We start from the raw sequence: 14,815 nt of genomic DNA on the forward strand, positions 1-14,815 counted from the left end.
CCTCCGCTCCCCATAAAGCCACAGCTTCTTAGAGTGCTCTGGCCACTCGACAAGAGACTTGGGGGCACTCCCAAGCTCTCTTGTTGGAAAGACAGCTTTAGGAAGGAATTAGAAATTAGTTGGACCAGAAGGAAAGTATGTAACTCTGTTTAGTTTGCACTCAGGTGGTAGGGGGCATCCTGGGCTCCACATGCTGATCTCAGGGCTGTTTAGGTACTTCATGCAATAGCAGCTTAGTGTGAAATGCAGAAGCAATCCCGAGGCAGGGCGAGGAAGCCAAGGCTGTGGCTAGGTGAGTGCCCTAGCCAGTAGGCACCATAGCCATGACCACTCATCTTCCCTCTGACATAGTGAATCCAATTTTCTTTCCCTTCCCTGCTGGAAGACCTACAAGAGGAGAAATGTCCCACCCCAGTCTCTCCCCTGATCATTATAACACCTTCTAGGGAGGCGGGAAATGTGAATTTCAAGCCCTTCAGAAGGGAATCACGTCCATCTCCCCAGTGCCTTGGAAAAACAAAATGAAAGCAGGACAGCACTCCCCTTGGTTAGGATGGAAGAAGTCCTAACAGACTTTTAACCACGTTTAAGACTGTCACTTACACTGTGGCGTCTAATGTATGTCCTGGGAAGACTGCCACAACTGCCAAGCTCTTGTGTGAAAACACAGGATCATCATCATCACTGTTGCTTTGAGGGGAAAAAAAAAGCAGCAGGCATCATCATCCAGCCATCAGGGAAAAGGAGAGAAGGGTGGAGAGAAGAAATGGTTTGTGTCTGGATCTCCATTGACCTTTGATATGGGTTAGAAGTCACACTTCTCTGACCTACGAACACTGAAGTGCTAGTAAGCGTGTGTAGATATAGAACTTTAAAAGTGCTTAAATAGGATTTTTTGACGTTAAGAGTTGAAGCACCTGTTGAAAGTAGGTATTTGCAGAGTTAAGCAGTAGCCGAGGTTATCAAAGTTAAAATTTAGGGTATAGGCACCAAAACTCCATCCAGGCCCCAACCTAAATACAGGCCTTCTTTGGATGTAGCCTGATTCATTCAAGCAATTTTTCCTAAAATTTTTCATCTTTACTTTCATCCACCAGTGGTAGGAAAAGTGGAAGGTCTTGAAGGTAAGTGATTGTGAATGAGTTGACTTATTTATCAAACAGACAAGGCAAACATAAAACAAAAAAGTTTTCATAACTACTTTGTTATCATGACATAGAGGGAAGATAAAATTCCACTTCTGCCATCATTCCAACTAGCTACCACCCTAAACCTTTGCTGAAACTTGTGCCAAATCTAAGCTTTCAAACTTTTGTAAGTTGAAAGGCATTTGGAAAACCTGCAGAAGTTGTATTTCAAGTAGAATTGAAAGACAGAGGCTACTTTCTGCTCTGCTTGAAAGCAAGAAGGCATTTGCCAGACTTCTTTCTTACTAGATTTTCTGCCTAGTTCTACGGCCTCCTACTGTTCAGGTGGGGCTCTGTAAGAGCGGAAACTTGGATGGCTAAGTATTTTTCTGAATCTCATTTTTAAATGCTTAAGGATTATCCACCATCACGATCTCAAGTAAGAAAGATCCTGGGTGCAGTTGAAACCAGCCAACGACATGAAAAAGCACAGTTTGTTGTGAGAGTTGCAGCTAGAACTGCCAGCTTTGTGATTTTAGAGGAGAAACTTAACCATCAGCACATCGTGACATTTTTGGTGTGATGCATGATGATGCGTGGGTGGATAGCAATGCCACATGTTGTTATTTCAATGCACTATCATCATCAGGGTTTATTGAAGCGTTGCTGTGTTTCAGCAGAACATCATTATCTCCTGCAGCAGCTTCAGCTCAGCCAATCCTACTAGGCTCACAGATATTAAGTGTCTAAAAAAAAACTACTCTGCCTAGATTTGCATCTTAATGTTCTAGTAAACCAGATAACTGGAAGCAATTTCATAGAAAATGATTTTTAAATGTAGTTTATGTATACATTCATACTGGAGACCTGATTCTCACTTCAGTCTTTTCAGAGAAGGAAAACATGCCTTGTTACTTTTGCAGTTTCCATTTCAGACAATAATTGTAATTAAAGAATATATTAGAGAGAATCAAACCAGACAATTTTCTTCCAAAAAGGTAAAACGCTTCTAAAAAAGTATCAATTATAAATTATTCTTCTAATTCCCAGGTACAAAGAATGGGCACAAAGAATGATCCCGCTGCTATTTTTTGTCAAGGAGAGATGCAAATAATACAATTAGTTTGTTAAAAAAAGTGGATCCAATCTTGAAATACTGTGGAAAATATCAACTACGCCTTCCAGACACAAAGCTTTAAATTAACACTAATGGCAATAGTAAGATGAAAGCTTTCCTTGCCACAATGAAAATATGGGGCACACAATGCACAAACTTAGCTGAATTTGAAAGAGAATCCAGAATATTTAGTCTGTAGTCATTTAAGTTAGGATCTGTTAAGCAGACTTGAGTATTCATTTGGATAGTAGCTTCCCACACAGGCTGTGTCCTGGAACTGTGCTGAGATTATTTGATCCGCGTGAAGGACCTCTGTGTCCTCTATTACCAGGAAATAGTTAATATTCTTTCCCGCTGGGGCCCACATGCACCTGCACAACTGTGGTGTGTGGTTTCTTCTTGCAGCTGCATCTGTGACTCTGCTGCTGCCTGCATAGAGGTTTTAAAGTGTAAATGGAGAGTTGGGGAGGCTACCCTTCAGTGGTGATGCAGCCTCAAGGGCTGCTGCAGAAGCAGTGAAACCACTCTTAGTAAAGAAGCACTTTCAGTAAAGCATGTTTCTCAGCTGTTACTGTTATATCCCATCTTGCTCTGGAAAATTCAAAGCACATTATAAATACCAGTTAATAATGTATCCTCACAATGCCATTCTGGAGTTGCTGTCTATTATTATCTTGATTTTTCGAGAGGAAGAAAATTAGGCTGTGAGACCCTAACTAATTTTCTTAAGGTCACTGAGAGCAAGCCTGTGGCAGAGCCAGATACATGATGCGGATCTTTCCCAGCCCTGTAGTTTGGCTGCTCAGCCACTCTGCTGCTCCCTTAGTTTGCTGTCTGAATTCCTTGAGCAAAAGGAGGACTATTTTTGTCCCAATTGCTAAAACCCATCGTTCACAATATCTGCTCCTTCTCAGGAATGAGAAGATTATGGGGGTCAGTAGTCAGAAGAGAGAGTTATCAGCTAGCCCTGGGCTCCAGCAGCGGTGATTAGGATCATCTGTTATTAACCGCAGACGCATGCTCTGGAGCAGAAGCGCTCAATTCTCCTCTGCATTCGAGATCTGTCTGGTGTGAGGGTGATATATGGGAGGGAAGAGATTGTGTTCGCTGATTCTACAAGGTGATGTGATTTAGAGGAGCTAGATGGTTGTTTTACTCTATTCCCGTCATGTGATCCCCTTAAGGCTCATATACCACTGAAGGATCGCCAGAGCCAAAGGACTGCCTGCCCTTTGCACTCCTTTTTTGCACCATTCCTTCCCCCAGCATGTTCCCTGTGGTGTGGTGGGAGAGTGACAATTGGCACAGGAGCCAAATCTGCTGCTTTTGGGCTGATGGAGATTTTTCTCCTCCAGGCAGCATTTTTAAGCCAAGGATTTCAGCGTCAACCTGGCTTTTAAAAGAGTGTGTGCTGTTATCTTTAGGTTTACAACTTTCTGAAAAGAAAAGGAGATTTATAGGAAGAAAATGAGAGTGCATATGTGCACCTTATCATGCAAGACAGGCAGACAAACGCAGCTACGCGAAGAATTACTGCATGTGGTTGTTGGTGCATGGTTGCACAGGGAGTTTTAGTTCGTGTTCACGCACAAAGCTGCTTGTTTCAAGCAAAAAGACTACCGGGGTGAGAGATCATGTAAGTGGAAAGAGATGCTGGCTGTGTTTTCTCTGTGTACCTTTTGGTGAAAATTCTCCCCGTCTGCTCTAACAGTAGCTGTGTTTAGGTTAAAAACACAACAGGTCTCAGCATAAATCACTGAGGTTTTTCTTTCTTTCAGAGACTTGATTTCCCCCCTTTCCCCCTGCTTCTTGGCTTTGTTTTATTTAACCTAAAATAAAAGTCTCCTGAATTTTTTGTGAATAGGAAAAACCTCTCCCTCTGTTGCACAGCAACTGACCCTCACTTTATCTGGTTTAGAAGAACAAAAGTTTAAGGAAAGATTCCTGGGAAATGTCTTATTACTGCCATAGCCCTAAGCCTTGATAAGAACCCCATCGAGCTGATATACCCACACATATATACGTAACAGGTGGCCCCTGCTCCCAAACAACCTGCTCCCAAGGAGAATGAGGCATTTTCTCACAATATTTAGATGCTATAAAGATTTTGAAACTCCTGCTTGGAGTCTTCATGCACACAGTCAAACCCCTGCTCAGCAGCAGCTGCCCCCGCCACCGCCTGTGCTGTCTGAATGGCCAGGCCACCTTGCAGCAAGTTTAAATTGAAGGAAAGAAAACTGGGGGACAAGGCTTCACGGTCACCTGCCCTTTCTCACACCCAGCATTCAAACATTAGAGCTTCCCTTAAGGAAATGAAGGATCCACCTCTGAACTTCTGTTCTGATATCTGGCACCTCTGAGAAGAGCAGCTTCTTCATTAGGCTGACATCAATAGATGTCTGGGCAAGTCACTCGTCTGTGGAAGCTTTTCCACTTGTTATAACTTATGTATAGGGACTCAACACTCTTGCAACTCTCCTGCAAATAAATACGCTCTGCAGGAGGCAAGAAAATCAGGGGGGTTTCTTCCCCTTTCATTCTATGTCTGGCCCATTTTAGGCAGAAGGCAAGAGCTTCAGCAGGAAAGCAAACGCTAGTGAACCTTTTGCCTCAACCGTGGAGCACCTGGATCCAACATCTGTTACTAGCCAGGCTGAATAGGAATTAAAAAAAAAAGAAAGATTGCGCTGCTAATGACTCAAATCATGGTGGAAGACACCCAGCTTGGACACCTAGCTCAAGGAGAGCCTCACAGCTGCGAACGGTAAGGGAACAGAAATCCCTTCCTCTGCTCTGGAGCTAAGGCACTTTACTTTTGCGAGACTTGAGGTTAAAGGTTGCTTGTTGGCTGGCTTGGTGGCTCCTCAGGCCTTTGCTGGACTCTGGGGTTCCTGCTCTCTAGCAAGGAGAAGCAGCTCTCCCATTGCCTGGTAGGGAAAGCCTCAATGCTTGAAAGTTGTGCCTCATCCTGGGCCACCGCTGAGCTCTGCCTGGAGGTCAGAGCAGCCTTCATCCTCTGCATCTGCAGACCGGTGATCACAGGCTTGCTCCCCTGCACCTCAGCGGGTGTCACTTTTTATCTGTGCCCCATGCATTTAAAATCTGATATTAAATGCAGTGAAACCGTCTGCCTCTGGCCATACTGAAAAAAATTCATACTACTACCAGTAACGCCAAATAAGGCAATAAAAGACATTGCTTAGTTTGCACAACCTTTTATTTTCCTCCCTAGAACTATTTTTAGTTAAACAATTTTCTGCCAAAAAAGCTCTGTCTGTGTCCAGAACTGCCCTGGTCATCGGCGCTGTTACCAGGGACTTGAGCTTTATGGCCCTCATAACTCCGGAGGGCGAAAGGTCGAGCCGTGGAGCCTTTGTGTCAGCTCCACATTTCTCTTTAAACACATGTGAGAGACAAAGCTCCCCTGAGACCCCCATGGAAACTGCCTCCGGGGGAGGGGAGAGGGTGAGAGAGCACTGGCCTGGCAGATAAAAGCAACATCAAAAGGAGCAGGGAGCAGCTGTCCATCTGGAGAAGCAAACTTTTTTTCCCCCCCCTTCTTTTAGGAGAAAGAGACTGTCTCAAAGGATAGTCTCAAAAAATTTTGCATGGAAGGAGGAAAAAAAAAAACCAACAACCAACCCACCAGCAAGGGGGAGGGCAGAAAAGCCCCCGCAGCAAACAGAAGGAGGTGCTGCTTGGCAAAAATCCCAGGCTGAATCATTTAAATCACTTTTAGTGCCTCCAAATGCAAGTCGCTGCCTCTGTTTATAGAGTCACAGCGAGAGACCTGAAGAGAATACATTTCCCAAAGCAACATCTGAGCTTGGGAATGAATCAAAACTCACTTCATAAGCTGCAAACCCCCTTCCCTCTGACCAAGCTTTTGTTCTGTTGCTGGGTTCGGTGTCAGCCTCCATTCCCGCAAGAAAAAACCCACAGCTTGATGACCGGATAGCTGAGCATGTTTACAATAGGGAGGGTTTCACTACACAGGCTTTCCAGTAGGTGTAATTGCCAATAATAAACAGTCTGCATAAAGGTAATCGTTGACCAACACACCAACATGGGTGTAATCCTTCAGTTTTCAAACTGACAAATTCCACATTCTTATCATTGGACTTACAGACACAAAAAGCTCTTCTCCCAGGCTGTAACTATTAAAATAGTTACTCAAACACAACACGTACCCCCCCAAAATCAAAAGAAAACTGGAGTCAAACTCAACAAATTCAGCAGCAAATCCCAGTCTGCATCATAAACGGGGCCGACAGGGCTACCTCCCACTCCTGCCCTCGTTTGAGGGCCTTCCATCACGTCTACTTGCACCTGAAGACACTTAAAAAGATGCTGACCATATATTTCGCCTTTCGATATAGGTTGAAAATACCTTTTCAAAAACAGACACTGAGCAATATAAAAATCAAGAAAGTCCAATTCCACTTCAACACTTTCAGTATTGTGAATCTGAAGGTTTGAAATTATTTGAGTACCCGAGATGATGCCAGGCTGCAACCATTGGAAACTTTTAACCTCTGCTTCAGTAAGGTGAAGATGTTGCAAATGACCTGTAACACGTTTATCTATCCTGTGTGATTCGTAACATGAAAATAACTGGCGGCTTACCACGTGTCCAGGAACGTACCCCGTACCGAAGGGAGAAGGGATGAAGGGATGGATACAATAGCCCTGCGCCCCGCGAGGTGGGGCGGCACCCCGGGGTGTGCGCTGGGGAGCTCCCTGCCCGCAGAGCCCAGCGCTGCCTCACCGCCCTGATGCGGGAACGGGATCTTCCTTCCTCTCCGCAGTGTGGGTACGAGCCACGGCCAGAGGCAGGTACCCGCTAACCGGACCCGCAGTACTGCCCCGCGCTGGCAGTCCCCAACACCCTGCGGGGTGCTTCATGCAGGCCTTAAAACAACTCAGCCTATGCAAGAGCATTTGTGCGGGACTTTGGCATGCGTGGGAAGGCGATGGAGAGCATGACCCCATTCGTGATTCACCCTGGGACACTCCTCAGCATCTCTTCGTGCCTGCCACGGCCTCCTGCAGCGGCACCCTGAGGTGCTCCCAAAAGCCTGTGGTGGCACCGGGGCAGAGACGTTCCCTTCCCCTGAGCGTGTCCGGCACGCTCCGCGCGGCATATTGCAGGCAGCGCTGCAGACCTCGCCAGCCGGGGGGAAGAGATCAGGAGCCATGGGGGGGATCTCCTGGGAACGAGATGTTGTCCTAAGCAGTACAGGGAGAGCGCGAGGCTCCCACCCCGTGCTGGCGGGGATTAGTTCAGCCGGCTTTCAACAACCTGTGACACCCACAGATGGAGATCTCCCTCCGCAGCACCATGGCTGCCGTGGCACCCTCCTGCCCCCAGCTCAGGCGTCCCCTGCGCCGAGGGCAGAGCCAGCCCCTGCGCTCCTCGCAGAGCCGACTCCCACCTCGCGCCTCCCCGCTGCTGGGATAATAAATACCTCACGCCCGAGCGCAGCGCGCGGCCAGCCTGCTCTCCCGCTCCCCGACGGCACGTCCAGGGGCGGCAGATTGGCAGGTTGCTGGAGGAGGCGAACCTCGCGGGCTGGCGGGCGGCCAGGCCGCCGTGGCCTCCTGCCACAGCCCCTGCCTCTCGCAGGGCCAGCCTGCCAGACACGTCCCCCCGTCGCGTGACAGGCCACTGGGTTGTCTCACACGCTAGGAAAGATTTGAGAGGTCTGCCTCATCACCAAGAGGCCCGTGCAGGGTCCCCTTCGCTGTCCTCACCCAGCCCGGGGTTTAGAGCTTCCTCCCGGTTTTGGTCTAGAATTGGTGCCCAGAGTAGACTTCAGATGCTCTTCATCTCCCCTTCTTTCCGACGGGGATAGCCTGTTTTCACTCTCGTTTGGGTTTAGCAATCCGCTATCGAGGTTACCGGGGCAGAGACGTTCCTTCCCATTCCCCGTCAGCGCAGACAGGGGAGAGCAGCCCAGGAGAGCCCGGGACCCACACAAGCCACTCGCCGGGATGTCGGTACGGGTGAGCTCTTCTCAAATTTGCACACAAAAAGCCAGCGTTTCTTTCACACCTGAGGTGTGGCAGTAGCCGCTGGCTGGTCCAAAAGTCTTACCCGAAAGCCGGGTTGTGTGTGAGTCCCCACATGTCAAACTGCTGCTTCCAGCCCCGCTGTCCTGGCATGTCTCCAGTCCCGGCTTCCACAGTGGGAATAAGCACAGAGCCTCTCCTTCCAAGCGGCTCTGGCGCCCGGTCCTGCTCGCAGCCCCACAAACCCTGAAGTTGGCTCTGATGGCCTTGGTGAAGAAGAGAGTGCTGTTTTTTTCCTCAAGAGTGGGCTATCTGCCATGAACCACAGATTCAAATTGTGGTGAAGGCAAGGGCTGCCCATACATCTACATTTTCAGATATGTCCTCTTTTTCCACACACAAATATCTCCAGTTGGATCTTTTTGGATTTTTTTTTGTTTAAGCTTTATAACTTTCTCATGGTTTTCCAAATATGTGATTGACCCGTCAGGTCAAAAGCCCCTTGCTACACTGCAGCACATCTCAGAGTCCCAAACAGGTCCCCAGGAACCACCCCGGGGTATCTGGAACAGGCAGCACCCCAGCCCACGCTGCTGTGCACATGTGCTGTGCTAAAAGAGCCACATGAAGTAAGTCCGATGCACAGACCTACTGCGTATGCACTGCCCGATATATCTCAATATCAATCGACCTAAAATGCAAAGAGTAACTGTGCAGGGCACATGCACACATCTGATACTTCCTGGAAGCACCAGACTCACACCATGCGCTTACTGTGCATCTGTCTGCAAAATCTTGAACAGAACTGTGGGAGCCCTAGAGGAGAGTTTGCTGCAAATTGTTACTCAAGCCTACTTGATCTATTCTTACTGTCTTCCCAACAATAGTAATGGGTCACATTAACAGGTTGGTACTTGCGTGATCTCTGATTCCTCACAATTATCTGCCAGCTGTGTGTAGAGCAGAAGTTTCTGACATTGCTTGCTGCTCTTATGGCCACTTCTGCTCATGTGGTGCACACCATACCAAGGGTACTCATCTGATTTCCCCATGACCCCATGGCACAGGACTTGCACCCCACGGCTCCAATGGCTTAGATGGAATTACTCCAGACATAGCTGAATATAATTTTCATCAGAATCTGGCCTTTATTTTAACTGCATTTACCCCTTGACTATGTTTCAAGTATGTTTGTTTCATCTTCTACAGACCTTTAAAATACTCTTGCGTTTGCACACAGTTGTAATGAGTGCAGCCCAGGAGCTGCTCCAATCAGGCGGGCAGAATGTCTGGGTGCAAGACGAGGTGTTTCTGATGGCTGGGCTGAAGCTGAGACGTGTGCCTCTACTGGATAGCCATCTGAGTCCACATCTTGCCCTTTTTATCAAGCTTCATTTGAGCATGTAGAAAATTGCTTGCAAAAACAACATCTGAAAAAAATCCATCCAATTTTAAGGGTAACCATCCAGAATGTTAATTTATTAAAGAAAGTCCCACCAGGCTCTGAAGAAAAGGCCCAGAGGAGCGTAGTGGACTGAGAGGAAAGCCTGAGAGTTTGTCAGAGCTCTGGTAAGAGCCGCTTTCTTGCTCTTTCCTCATCAAGCACCTCGTGTGCTCTGCAGGATTTGAAAGACCCTGAGGAAGATTTTGTGGCCTGCCCTCTGCGTAATGAAAGCGCTAGTGTTAATGTGGCACCCTCGTCAGGCACGTGAGGCTTTCCCCAAGGCCTTGAGCAGCCCCTTCCCTGACTCTTTGTTTTGTTTCGCCAAAGCTCTGCCTGTACTGAAGGGGTTACTGTCTCGTACAATATAACAGTGGGGCTGACTTGGCTGGAACAGACATTAACTTCCACAGTAAATCTGGCAGGAGCTGGTAATTACAGAAAAAGCAGCCAGGGGTCATGGCCAGCCAATGCTCTGGAGTAACAGAGCAGAAAATCAAAACAGAGGGGGAAGGGAAATCATATTCATCATAGTCTTAGGGCTGAGGTCGGTCTCCTCCAAACTATCAGGAGCCTGTCGTCAATTGTTATGTTTAGAAGGAGCCTCTGGAAGATGAGGTAATAATAATGTTAAACATTAACTTGTTAGTGCTCCCGCTGCACTGGAAATTCACCTCCACCCCAGCACAGCTGGGAAGGGGGAACGAACGCTCCCTGGAAACAGCCGGGAATACGGTTCACTAATTGCACTCCTGCCTTTGTCCCGTTTCTGGCAGGTTTCTAGTGCTAACACGCGACCCAAAGGTTCCTGCTTTGTGGGTCCTGCGCTCTCCCCCCCAGTCCTGCATTGCTTCGCAGTCCCCCAGCGTACGCTTCTCCCCTGGCCGCCGCTCCGGAGCGCCGGCAGCGGGGTGCGGGAGGTCTGCCTGCCTGCGGCGCTGGCTCCGAGCTGGCAGGGAGAGCACGCATGCCACTCCTTGACAGGGTGGCAAAGACTCACGTATGGAGCAGGAGCATCGAATGCCTGCACAGCGTCCTGAAAAAGCCTGGGAGAAAAGACGACTGGCAACGTTACTGTTGTCCTATAGCTCCTCACAGCTCTGCGCTCCAACATCTCTCCTTTCAGCCCGATTTAAATTAGTGGCTGCCCTGTAACTGTGGCTGTGAGCGGACTAACACTACCCGAGAGCCCATCCATGAGAAGTCAGCAGCACTTCAGCGTTCATTTGGGCTTCTGCTTGGGCTCTCACATGCACACAAACCGTCACGCCGTCCTGCTGGGAAACCCCATCCCTTGACAGTTGCCTGGATTAAACAGACAACGTCTCATTGCAGAAACAAAGAGAGGAAAATGGGGCTTTATCCCTGGCAGTGATGCAGCTTGGCACATACCCTCTGACGGCTGCCTGGCCTCACCCAGCCCTTCTGTAAATGGGGGGTATAAAACCTGCCTGAAAGATGTGTTGAGGCTTAAATAATCCACAGTTACAGAGCAGTGCTGACATCTCCAGAAGAGGAGAGCCATTAAAATGAAAAATTCAACTGTCAGTGGTAATACTAAAGAACTTGGGGTCTAATGGACAGGAAACAGGAAAAATGGATTAACTGATGCAGGTTGAGCTGGCCTCTGGAAAAAGTCATTGGCACAGGTTGTCCCACATGCTTTGTAGACAGTGGCAGCCGCCTTCTTCTTCGAGGGACAAGCCCCTCACCAGCTGCTGTGGAGGGGGGCCAGACCAAGAGCCCCTTTTCTGCCAGGCTGGCGTCCCGGCTCAGGCTGAGTGATCCTGGATAACGCTGAAGAAATTGTTTGTTTACTCATTAAATGACTAACGAGGTGGCCCCTATCTGCCTCTCTGCATGTCAGGCGTTGCTCAGTGGAGCAGAGATTCAGCAGGCAAGCGACCGCCGCTGTTAGACATGGTGGGCTACTGACAGGCTCGGAGAAGAGGGCGCAGGAGCTGTGCGTGATGGCCCAAGGCCAGACACTGGTCAGAGCAGCGATTCGTCTGCCAGCACCAACCCGCTGGTTGTATCTCCATCCAGTTTACTCTTGAAGTAGCGCTGGTGTGGCAGTAATCCCATAGCTAGTGTGCAGCGTGGTAAAACAGGCACCTGTAAGCAGATATAACATAATAAAGTGTAAATTACGGCTTTTTCAGATGCATACTATCTTATACCTGCCCTGCTGTGTCTCATCTTTGTATTCATAAAAGCCTATAAAAAATGGAGAAAAAAAGGGATACCGGGCTCAGACTGCCAGTAGCCACTGCCAGTAGCCCCTCGCTGCTGTACTGCACGCACCTCCCTGCAGGTCACCCTGCCTCAGCTTTCGCATTCACTTTAGCCGTCGGACACACAAACGAGTTAATTTAATTTGTGACTACGTATGGAGGGAGACTTGGTAGCTGCCTTTCACTAGATGATGGGTAACCACTGCGTGTCTTCGCTTACAGCAGATGTGATTCAGCCACCGACCTATAGCTCACGGTGAGGAGCGCGGGCGAGAGGTGGCCCTTGCACTGGTGGGCTGGGGTTGCAGCTGGGTAATAACCAAGCCGTGGGCCCAGGCAGTGATGTCCTTGTGTTTCCAGGCTGCTCGGCAGGCTGCGGTGCATGGCTGGGGCTGGGGCTATGGCTCCTTTTCCTTGTGTTTCTGGTCAAGTAAGAACTGGGAATTACAAATATCTTTTTTCAGAAGATTTCTAGCAAGTCCAAGGTGTTAACATAAGTTTCAGGTGTTCACACAAACTCTGGAGCACTTCTCTGAACTGCACCTGCTTCTGTTCTGGTGCACACCATGCCATTCATGGACAACGTGAGCGCATGCAGCTGCAGCCCGGGACCCACCAGTGCTCTGCCACCCAGACTTCGAGGAGGCCAGCCAGCAGCGGAGCAGGAGGACACGCTCTGGGGCAGTCTGAGGGAAGCCAGCACCATGACTGCCCATGCAGCTCTCCGTTGTCTAGGTACAATTCCTCCCACGTAGCGTTAGCAGGCATTGTTTGCTAGAATTAAATATCTCTGAGGTAAAAGGTCCAGGTTCAGACCTCTCTGATGAGGGCCAAACCAAGTGCCACTTGAACTTTTTTAAACCATAAAACGTAAGGACACGCAAAAATAATAGTCCAGGAATCTTCAGAAGATGTGGGAACAATTCTTACTTTAAATAAAGTGCAATTTTCTCTAACCTCAGTGTCATGATTCAGCATTTCTAAAGTAAATATTTTACAATAATAAAAGCAAGAAACTAAGAGGTTTGTGTGGGATCAAGGTAAAAACGAATTTTGCAACGTGAGAGAGATGAAAGGTAGATTATCATGAAAACAGGACATCTTGATCCTACCGCTAAGGAACAGCTGAGTCCTCCACCACAAAACCTACTCTGAGTCATTGTTTAATGAACCGAGCATTGCTCACAAAAACTCAGCTCTGAGCTCTTTTTTTCAGATAATAAAAACAGTGCTGATATTTTTATATTGAGTTAATGGTCTTGAAGAAGAGCCACAAAATTGTACTTTGCTGTACAAACTCCTACTGAGGAGAAGTAAATCTGGAGGGTAACAAAAAGATTCTGGATGCACTGTTTACTTAACCCCCCCCAAACCTCTTCTTTCCCTCCCACACGAGCACCTAAACCCACTTGTGTGCTTGTTGGGAGTTACGAGGTCTGTTCTCAGGGTTGTGGAGTTTTACAGTATGATTCAAAGAAAAGTAGAAAGCGTCCTGCGCTCTCCATGTGTCTGCCAGCTCTACTGACACTGAGGAGGAGGATGCCAACATAGCTTAAATCTCAGCAGACCTTTACAGAGCTGGCTCGGTGTTTCTATCCACATTTTACAGCTGGAGAAACACGTTCAAAGGCAGGACCTTGACAGAACCAGTGTGCTTTTACAAAACTGATTCAGCTGCCCCAGAGTTAGCAAGATGAGCCCTGGCATAGGCAGGTCTCCTCTTCTGGCAGTAGAGTCCGAAGGCAGCTGAAAGCCCCCCCTGTTTACAGCCATCTCCCAGCAGTGCTAACGCTGCTGCTCCAGTATTAGAAAGAAGCGATTCCTATGAAAATTTTGTCCGGGTCGAGTAAAGCCTAAGTGATTTGCCCAGGATCAACGTACAGGTTAGTGTCAGAACCAGGAAAGGTAGCTAAATCTCTGGCTCCCTGCAGTTAAGGATGTGTGTAGACAATTGGGCTGGGAGCTTGTCATCACCTCTTATGAGGAAAGTGAAAGGGGGAGGCCTCTTGGAGAGCATTAGTGCTTTTATTGCAGAGAGATATTACAAAAGATTGCACAGTGGAACATGTTCCAGAATCAGGAGGGAACTCAACCCTAAATCTTTTGATTCTTTTTGCAGCTGGAAACATGTCACAGCAGGATCCACTGCAGGTCCTAGTGCTGGAAAACAATGGAGATAAATGGTACAAGAAGGATTTTCTCATATAAAAACAGCAGCACTTTTTTTTTCTGACATGAAATTGTTTTCACACCAGGCCTCTCCCTGACACTAGGAGAAGGACCGCAACAGGCCGAGGGATGAGTGGATGTGGCATGTGACATGAAGGTGGAATTCAACAGTCAATTGAAGAGATGTTGATCTAAATTATGCTGCACTTCACCGCTGTGTGACCCTTTTTCTTACCCTTTGACTGGGCTTTCTGAATGCTTCCGACAGATTTCCATACTTGGACCGCAATATTTCAGATACCTGCAACTGTAAAACTCGGTGAGGAACAGCCTGAGAGCTTGACTCCCTCACCTTGAACCTCCTTGAATGTGGTCAGGGCGTAGCCAGCCACTGATGTGTGAAAGCCAGCATTTGCTTGCTCACTCATTTGCTTTCAACCTCCACCCCCCATAGCCATTGAAATGTTGCTTTTGGCAAGAACTGGGGCACAGGGGAGGGACAATTACCACGAGCACTCATTGTTTGCAGAATGTTTTTCTTAATGCCTTAGAAAAAAAAGAAAAGGGTCAGGTTGAAAGGTCAGCCGACCTCTTTGTTTTCTTTGGAATGAGAGATTCAAACCCTTCAGAAAATGTTTTATTAGCTCTTCTGAATTTCACTTTCCGCAGAGGTTTTCTCTCCAGGCAATGTTTAGAGGCACCAGCAAGGAGTGCC

General features: G+C 48.0%; 1 non-coding gene across 1 annotated transcript; it reads left to right on the forward strand.

Moving 5' to 3' along the window:
* Nucleotides 1-509: 509 nt before the first annotated feature.
* On the forward strand, nt 510-624 carry LOC142083314 (U6atac minor spliceosomal RNA). Its single transcript, XR_012674014.1, has one exon. It is a non-coding gene; the product is annotated as a U6atac minor spliceosomal RNA (small nuclear RNA).
* The last annotated feature ends 14,191 nt before the right edge of the window (nt 625-14,815 follow it).

This window comes from Calonectris borealis, chromosome 5 (assembly GCF_964195595.1).
Source record: "Calonectris borealis chromosome 5, bCalBor7.hap1.2, whole genome shotgun sequence".
Taxonomy (NCBI): domain Eukaryota; kingdom Metazoa; phylum Chordata; class Aves; order Procellariiformes; family Procellariidae; genus Calonectris; species Calonectris borealis.